The following is a 10,303-nucleotide window of genomic DNA, read 5'->3' as shown; positions in this document are numbered from 1 at the left end:
TGATTAACAAACATTACTGAAAGGCCAAGCCAGAGTAATCAGTGCTGATTAACTAGGTCACTTCTCTACACAAATTAAGAAAATTGACTTTCCCCAGTTTTTAGGAAAAAAAAAAAAAAAAACAACAAACCAAAAAAAAAAAACCAAAAAACCCTTCAATTTCAAAGAATCTCAGTGAATTTTTCAATGGCTTAGACTAAAATGTTAGCCATAACAATTTATTATTATTTTTTGCATATTTATTGATGAATTAGATAGAAGTAATACTCAAACCTTGGTCCCAAGGAAGAAAGTTAACATATTTGCATCAATCTGTATATTTCAGAGGAGATAATTAAATAATTTGACTTATGCTGCCAGTTTAAATCTACAACTGGAACAAAGTAACTGCAGAATTACAAGGCTCCTATGCCTTTGACATTTTTGTCTGAGTTTTAGAAATGTGAAAACTCTGACAGAGCACAGAAGTCACAATGTTTGCATGGACATATTGAATGTTGGACGTTATAAGAAAGAAGTAATAATAAATATAAATAATAAAGGATGAAGTGAAGACAATTACTTTGCCATGTCCCGTTCAATAACTCACTTTATTTTTGCATGAATTATTGTGCAAACATTTCTTCAGAAATCTTATTTTCATACTTCCTTGAAAAAATTTCAGATGAGTTTATTACAATTCAAAGAAAAATCAAGTGCAGGACAGTTCTTTTCGTTATCACAATTTCTCTGTTGATATCAGAGGCAATGCCAATGATAGATCAAAACTCTTTTCTCCCTTTATGTGAGGAAAAAAGAGACAATTTTGAGGGACAACAATTTTGTAGTTGGAGACAAAGTAAATTAAAATTAAATGAAGTTTGTAGGCTGTCCAAACTGAAGACATCTGTATTTCTGCATAATCACTTTCTGCCTTTTTCTATTGCATAACTACTCATTAGTTTTTCAAACATACTAAATTTGAAAAGTACAGATGAAAAACAAAAGCTGTACATTTTCTTCAGGGCTGTGTTATTAGCTGAAAATTGAAATTTCTTTTGCTGTTCTTAAGTTTTTCACTCTTCCTTCAGGAAAGGTATGAGTTTTGCTGACTGCAATGAGTTCCTGCAGCCAAAATAATTTCCCACATATTTTCCAATAGTTGATAGAGAAAGAGAAGTGGAAAATTCTTTGCTCTTAATGAGACTTTTCCAGAAGGATGAGAAACCCAAAAGAGGTATCCATATATATTTTATTTGAAGATTGTAATATTTATGGTGTTTATTTCATTGTCAATTTTAATCAACAGTGTTGGTCTTCCAACTTTCCTTTTTATTTTCTGCTATAATGAATTTTTTCAAACTTTGAATTTCTGTTGTATCTTACTTTATTCAAATTTAATTGCTTAAAAATGTCTAACAAGATCTTGTCATGAAGTAAAAAGAGTAAAAAAGTAAAAAAGTAAAAAGTTCAGCATTATTGGTTTTATTTTCCCTAACAAAAGAAATATTATAGATCCAGTCCCTGTCAATTTACATCATCTGTGTACTGTGAATTTGTTATGGGCTATCGAAACTCATTTTTGAGGATGACAAAGTACCATATTTGTTGTGGAGTTAATTAATTTGTAATTTACACAGGTAATATTTTAAATCACCAATTGTGTTCTGCTCCCAGTTATCTATTTGCTGGTGCTTATTTACGTATCTGAGAAGCCTTTTTTATTTTTTTTTCCCCCCTAGGAAATATCTATTTGGTTCTCCATAATCCCTTGATTATGTAATAGCCTTCACCTGAAAGTTATGAAAGACTATGCCTAGATTACCTCACCATGCAGTTCGATTACCTCTCTATGTTGTAATTTGTTCATAGAATCATAGAATCCTTATGGATGGGACATCTGAGGGCCATCTTGTCCGGCTTCCCTGCAGCAAACAGGGACACCACAGATCAGGTTGCCCAAGGCCTTATCCAGCCTTGCCTTGAAAGTCTCCAGGGACAAGGCATCTGCCACATCACTAGGCAACCTATTCCAATGCCTCACCACCCTCACTGTAAAATATCTTTTCCTTGTATCTACACTAAATCTACCCTCCCTGAGCATGAAGCCATTTCTCCCTTGTTCTATTGGCACAGATCCTGCTAAAGAGTCTTTCCCCTTCTTTCCTGTATCTCCCTTTTAAATTCTAAATTGCTGCTATCAGAACTGATGGCCTTCTCTTCTCCAGGATGAACAGTCCGAGCTCTCTCAGCCTGTCCTTGAGAAGAGGTGATCATTCCAGGAATCATTTTTGTGGTCCTTCTCGTGGTTCTTTCCTTAGAATTTGATTGGCTATGATATTAGAACAGAAAACTTAGAAATTAGAAATTAGAACTCTTCATTTGTAAATTACTTGCCTGCACTTCCCTGTTCCTTTTTAACGAAATACTCAAGAGTTGTCAAACTAAAAGTCTTGTTTAAATTACAATAATCAATACATTATTAGTTTAACGGCAGTGAATTTGATAGGCAACTCAAAGGCACAAGACTAAACTCATCCAATATACATTCAAAAGTTTTTCATTTCAATTTTTTTTTTTTTTCATGGAAATTGTAATATTTTTTAAAGAACTGTACCTTGAAAATGACTAGAATTGGATGTGGAATGCCCTTGCACTCACGTGTTATGTGTATCTGAGTATTTGCTCAAATACTTTTGCTTTTAAGGTTAATTTTCAGAAACAATTCTAGCTCAGTCTTACTGCTCTTCTTATGTGTTTTTTCGCTTTAATGTAATTATTAATTATATCATGTTACTTTATTTAATAGCTGAATCATTCTTTTTTTTCTTCTGTTTTTATTATGTTTTTCAGAATTCTGAACCCTTCATTTCAGAAGTGAAAGTAAAGCATCCTCTATATTCCAGTCTATGTATCTTCATTCATTAGTTTTACAATTAGTTTCCTAAATGTTGAAATCCTAAAAAAATTAAAAATAACAAAACAAAAGGAACAAACAAAAAATCCAAACCCACCACATTAATTAAGGATTTGTTGTCTTTCATTTCTGTAACTGATCAATTTAAATTAAAACAACTCAACCTTTTCTGGGGAATGAGATTGTCAATAAAAGAAATAATATTCATTATTTATAAGAAATTTATAATATCCCATTAGTTTTCATTTGGAGATAAAAAAGAGAACTTTCTTTTTTTGGCTTGGATAGTGTTCAACAAATAAATTTATTTCCTGTTAGAAGTAAAATTACATGATCCTTGCTGTAATCAATAATATTTGTTTTCCGTCTTAATAAAACAATTATAATTATCCCTGATTAAGTTACGTAGATTTCTTCTTTATTTTGTATGTGATGGTAGACATGTAGCCAAATACCAGCTCTGCTCAGAAGACTATTTATCACATTAATTCCTGAAAAGCTTTTTAGCTGATAATCTGCTGAAGAGGAGCTCTGCAGAGGGGAACCTGAGTGTCCTGGTGGACGACAGGTTGGCCATGAGCCAGCAGTGTGCCCTTGTGGCCAAAAAGGCCAATGGCATTCCAGGGTGCATTAAAAAGAACGTGGCCAGCAGGTCCAGGGAGATGAATCATTTGAATGAAGCAACTAAATTCTGTATGAATGTAGAGAAATTTAAAGTTAAAAACAAATTAATATGTTTTGTATTAATTAACTACAGTATGCTGTCTGTGGAAATACCACACCGTTTTTTAAATTAATGAAAAAATAATATATATTTTTTGTATACTACCATCTTATTCAATCCAAAGGAACTGAAAATCAAAATAGAGCATGTATGCATGTACAAATAAATAAAATCTATAGTTAGAAGTGTTTGTTTTTATAAACCATTTATTTTGAAAAAGATTCTGTAATCCAGTACCAATAACATCATCTGGTAGATATATTTTACAGTTCTGAAGGAAAGACATTTGGAACAGCAGCAAAAATCCACTTTGTTTTAGTAATTCTCTTGTCAGAGAGTGAGATGTAATGCATTGGTCTTCAGAATTCTCTTTTGGTCTCTATCTTCATACAAAGTGATAGAAGGAAACAGTATATATTTCAATAACTTTGAAAACCGATCTTCCACTGTCTAAACAAACTGTCAAGCTGATAGGCATTGAATTACCATGCTTGCCTGTGATTTTATACAGAAAATAGGTATCACTTTATAGGAAAACAAGCATATCTGACTCTCTAGAAGGATTATAACTGTTCAAACATTGTTTCATAGGAATGGATAATCAAACTGGCAAGTTATTTTCTGCTTTCCAAATTGAAGAAAGGTTGTGATTTTCTATTATGAACAAAAAGGACTACATCTCACGTAGAAAACTGTCATAGACTAGAAATCAATCAGTACATTTAGTCTGATCTTACCATTTTGTAACAGCCTGTTTTCATGAATAACAAAATTGTTACCTGCTTCATAGCACAGCATCCTATAGAATGAAGAAGACTCGAGAAATAAAGACTTCAAAATTATTGTACAGTGCTCTCTTCGTTGGCATAAATAGTACCAGTTACCTATAAAACCTGGCAATGTGCAAGAAACACAGTGTTACTGTGTACATACATCAAAGGTTTGTGGACTGGTTTGGCCCAGTTCTGTCATTAATGGAGAAGAGGTACCCATGGATCCCTGTCCCGAGACAGAGGGAGTTGGGGTAGGAAAAAGGTGGAGACATGGGCCTAAAAGCAAAACAATGACAAAGAGCTAAGGGAGAAAACTAATTTACTAAATATAATAGTGGAACCCGAAATAATATAATATAATAAAATACAGTTGGATTTGAAGATAATAAATCAAGTATAATGAGGGAGAGAGTGTTCAAAACCAATAGCCTTACTCAAATGCTGAAGGCAAGATGGCTAGGGAGCACAGATAGCAGAGATGAGCAATAAAAGAAGGGGCAGTCTTATGACTTGCAAGCACCTTCATTTTTCCCTCTAAACAGAAAACAGAAATGAAACTGTGAAGTCTTCGGGAATTTGTAGTTCCAGGTACCTGGAAATACTAACAATACACAGAACAGGTGCATTAATTCTTTAATTCCCAATGCACGACACGGCATTATGATGTAGACTACTGATAACAAAAAATCAAACTACGACAGCACAATAGAATGAAATTATCACATGCAGCATAAGTATTTTGGTGTGTTGTTTTTTTCTTTCTGTTCGTTTGTTTGACTCAGGGAAGCATGATCTCAGGTTTATAGGATCCTAAGGTAAAAAAAAAAAAACACTATACAATACAATACAATGCAATAAAGTAATGAGGTATTAGACTTCCTTATTCTTGTGGCAAGAGCTAGATTCTTTAAGTATCCCTATGGTTCCTGAAGTTTAGTTTAACAGTAATATAGCCATATTTTTGTGTAGAAACTTATACAAATGTTCTTCTCCTCTGTGTTTGCAGGATCTAGTAAAAGAAAAAAGTAACAGATATTTTAAAATTGTCATTTGTGCTTAATTATCAGCCTCTGGAAGGATATTTGAAATACTTTAGAAAGTATTGCTTTAGATTGTTTCTATAGTTCGGGCAAACTATTTCCAAAATACATACTTTTGCTAAGGCATACAGATTTCTACTATGCTAAGATTTTTGGAAAACATCTCAGAGAAGCATTGTATCAGCTGTTTCTCGAATGTTCCACTCTCTGTATTTTCATTTTGTACTGCACCTGCCGTGGGGTATGTTGAAGAGTTAGATACCTGTCAGTCTTTGTCCTGTGCAGCAGAGCAAGTGCATGCATGTACAGGCTCACACACACGCATACACAGACAGTATTTTGACATCTAAATGAATGTAGTCTTAACTTCATCCATGTTGTCAGCAATATCTAACTGATCTGTCTGTGAATGAAGACTGAGACAATATTCTTCATCACTAATTTGTATGTCTGTATTTTTATATTACTTTTTTGTGTAATTTATTATTACGGTAAAATAACATAGATGGTAAAAAAAAAAATAATGCACAATGACAATGAAAATGAGAAGAAACAAAATGAAATCTGTAATTTCAAAATAAATGAATAAGTTTCAGTACTAGTATTATTTCACATAGATTAGATGTATTTTTAAAGTATTTTAAATAAAGCATATAAACACAGAATCCTAATGTTTCTAGAATCTTAACTAAAACTTTGTAATTAAAATATAGTTTATTTTCTGTAATAACAAAACAACATTAACTACAAAGAAAATACTATTGGTACTCGTCAGCACTGCTTTCTGTCCTATCTTTTTACACAATAAATGTGTAAGAAAACAGTCAGCTTGTTAATACTAAAAAAAAAAAAATTTCTATCCAAATCCCAGTTGCGATATTTTATGTACGCTGTTTTACTCAGTTAAGCCTTATTCTAAGAAGTATGACTTATTAAAAATTTCAATGGATATATTCTGTGTTTCTAGCAATTTATTTTGTTGAAAAGAAGAATCTGCCTACAAAAGATGTATATAAATTATCAAAACTTGAAAGTTCTGGAATGCAAAGTGCTGCATATTGTCATTTATGTTACTGTATCCAACCTTAATTCCCTATTTTGTAGATGAAAAAGAAAAAGCAAAGAAAACTAACCTGATCCTTTTGCTCTTGCAATCTATTCTTGCAATTCTTTGTCTAAATATTTGTATAAAATTATGAGTTTTAAAAGAAGTAGAACAAAGAGCATTAGCCAAGCACTACCTGGATGGGTTCCTAAGTAATCTCCTAAATTTCAATTCCGCCTGTGTTAGAAACATTCATAAACTTGGAAAAGAGACTCATGTTGTTTTTTTTTTTATTTTACAGTTGGCACGAGGCTTAACTATAAGAGGCTTACGTTATAGACCTAATCTGTCTGTATTATTAACTTCTGTGTGGTTCTCAAGGTCAAATTTACAGACATCCATTTACAAGTTTTTCTTGAGAATTCCTTCAAGCTCACCAAACAGTAGATCCATCTGGTATGTTCAGCACTTGAGTTTTGCGAATGTCACGAGTTTTTGGTGATTTGTAGGAATGCAACCTGGAAAGCTTGTAATATTTACTAGCACACTGACAGAGGACATTTGCAGTCATACCAAAGAGGCATGTAGAATGGCTCTTGTTGAGGGGAGATAAATCTTTATTTAAATAAGCATATAGAATTTACATTCCTTGTGTGAGCTGAAATCCCATTTATGATATGAAGTCAGAGCTGTAATGATTTTCTTTAAATTCAATGATACTTCTAGACCTGCAAGCATATGGTAACTTTAACGGAGCCAAGAAACATTTATGTTATCTCAAATTGTAAGAGAGAATCTTTAACTCTGATGATAACTTTGTTCTGGAATTTAAGATATATATTTACACTACCACATTCTTGGTTTCTAAAAAGTTTCAAAATGCTGGAGATGATGGACCATGGAGATGTTATCTGCAGCTGCATTTTGGTACTTCATCCCTTTGGATCACAAAATCAGAGAATCATAGAATTGCAGGGGTTGGAAGGGACCTCCAGAGACCAAGCTCCACACCCCTGCAAAGCAGGCTCTCTACAACAGGATGCACAGGTATGCTTTCAGGCAGGTCTTGAATATCTTCAGAGAAGGAGAAACCACAACCTCTGTGGGCAGCCTTTTTCAGTGCTCCAACACCCTCACCGTGAAGAAGTTCCTTTGCACATTGATGCAGAACTTCCTGTGCTTCAGTTTATGGCCATTTCCCCTTATCCTGTCCCAGCAGATCACTGAAAAGAGGTTGGCCATGCTTTTAGTCTACCACACTTAAGATATTTATAAACATTAATCAAATCCCCTCTCAGTCTTCTTTTCTCAAGACTGAACATACCCAGTTTGCTCTGACTTTCCACACAGATAAATGCTCTGGGCCATCAATTTTGTGTCCGCCCACTGGTCTCTCTTATGAAGATCCTTGTCTTTTTTGTACTGGGGAGTCTAGAACTGGATACAGTACTCCAGGTGAGGCATGACCAGGGCAGAATAGATAATCTCTTCCTGATTTTTGTTGCAATGTACACCTTCCTGGAGCACTTTCAAACTCTTCCTTATGCTAAGGTACATTTTCTAGCATTATCTTTCTACCTTTTTTTTTTTTTTTTTTTTTTTACCTGTCAAATCTCCCTCTCTTTTTACACGTTGTGATGTAATGAGTACATTCCAACTCAGAGAAAAATATGACAAGCACTGATCTTTTGAAATGCCTTAATTTTCATCTAACTTTGTTAACTCTCACAAACTGCAGCAGCTCAATATAATAGTTCAGCGTAATGAAGGGCAAAGCACTGGCAAGAGGAATCACATTCTCATGAGAAATGGAATGCATTACTGTGATTTAGTTTAGCTGCTAATTGTTAACACACACACACACAAAAAAAAAAGTTGATTGGAAAAGTTGCTGATATAGAGCTGACCTATGTGATTGTCAGCTTTTAACCTAATTTATGTGTCTGATCATTCCTTTTGAATTCTGAAGTACCAGCTATGACAAATTAAAATTTATTTTGTTTAACAAAATAGTGCCATATAGTAAGTGTCAGTTAGGTAATTAGTTTTAATTTCCCTTTGTGGTTAATTAACTGCTAGCATCACAGCTCTCTTTATGCACATAATTAATGTTTCTAATAAAATATTTTTTCATTGAATCTATAGTTGATATGAGGGCTCTGAAGATATTCTGGATTTAGTCTTCAAATATTCTTGCCTTTCATGGTCAGACTTAACAAAATAAATTGCTTGCCAAATTATACTCATGATTATTCAATATGCACATTTTTAAGGGAGAAAAGATCATAGAAGCACTTTGGCTCTTTGATTCATATAAATCTATGTATATTTTGTGATGTAAGAAAATCTGTGCAACTGCAATTGTACACAGAGAAAACAGCTTAGCAAGCTCAATAAATATATCCAAAGATAGAAATAAAAGATGTGACAGATTTTGTTTTTAATTTTTCATATTTCTTTAGACTGTGGTCATAAATCTTCTGCATCACTTTAACAGATGAATAATTTTTTGCTTCATGGAAATTTAAGTTTAGAATACTGTAATGGCTTGTATGAATATTTGATTATATGTCTTAAGAATGTCACTAATAAAGAAAATAATGATTCTAAAATTCTTTATTTGATTATTTTGCTTTGCACTCTTTCTTTATTAAAATGCTCTTTGTTGAAGTAGATTCTTCTTCAGAATCACCATGAAAGATGTCAAAGCCACTGTGCTGTTCCAAGGTGTAGACAAAATCCACAGAGATAGCAACCATTTTCAGATTCAGGTTAAGACTTTTACCTTACATGTATACAAAGTCTCCCATCTCCACAGATACCAAAATATCTTGCAAAGACTAGAATTTAACTGTGGACAGCAACAGCATGGTCTAATTGCTGATATCTTTATATTCACTGAATATTCTCTTCCTTCAAAGTTATTTTCTCATCAGTAATTAGTCTGCTTGCATAATAAATCGTTTCTCTCTATGAAAAAAAGATATTAGAATATTATTGAATCTAACCAAAGTCTGCCCATCATAAACTGCAGATGAACTTAGATAGGTATTATGCTAATTTTTTAAGTACAATCTAGCAAGAATGAAAAAAAAACTAACACTGATTTCAAAATTCCAAAATATCTTGATAGTTAAAATACATATATATTCTGTACAGGCCCTTATTTGTGAATGATTACATTTGTTCTTAGAGATTATACCTATGTACAAACTAGGTATAACAGTCATGTAAATACAAGTACTTTTTTCATGTGCTTGCAACACTGTCATTTGCAAAAATGCATTCAAATAAATATACGTTTAGAAAGCTATTATTTCTGTTTTTTTGCTTTAACCCTGAATATATCAAGATCCTTTTGAAAATCTCTTGGAAATACATGAAAAATCATGTTTTTTTCTACAGGACGCATATCTTAGAATATTGTTATTAACTAGTGTAGTTAAAGCCTCCTATCAATTTTTGGACGTAGAAAGTTTTAGAACTTCAGCATACATGTAATGTATTCACTATTTCATTTCATTCTTTTTAATTTTTAAGTGGTAGCAAAGAGAGAAAGAAAAGTTAAAAACAATAAAAAATAGGAGTGCTATATGTCATGATGCCATTATTATTATTATATATTTTTGTAGGAACAATATATCAAATACTTTAATGCACAGTTTCTCTATGCTTCTCAAGAATTAAAGTGATGCATGATTCATGTTGATGAGTATCATCAGACACTAATGTATTATGATCAGCTCTTGCATGAAATATGTCCCACATCTCCTGATCTTATTCAGTTTTGAATAATATTACATAGCGATGTATGTAAACAGGATT

This window comes from Tetrao urogallus (assembly GCF_951394365.1).
Source record: "Tetrao urogallus genome assembly, chromosome: Z".
NCBI classification, from domain to species: Eukaryota; Metazoa; Chordata; class Aves; order Galliformes; family Phasianidae; genus Tetrao; species Tetrao urogallus.
Note: the sequence above shows the minus strand (reverse complement) of the source record.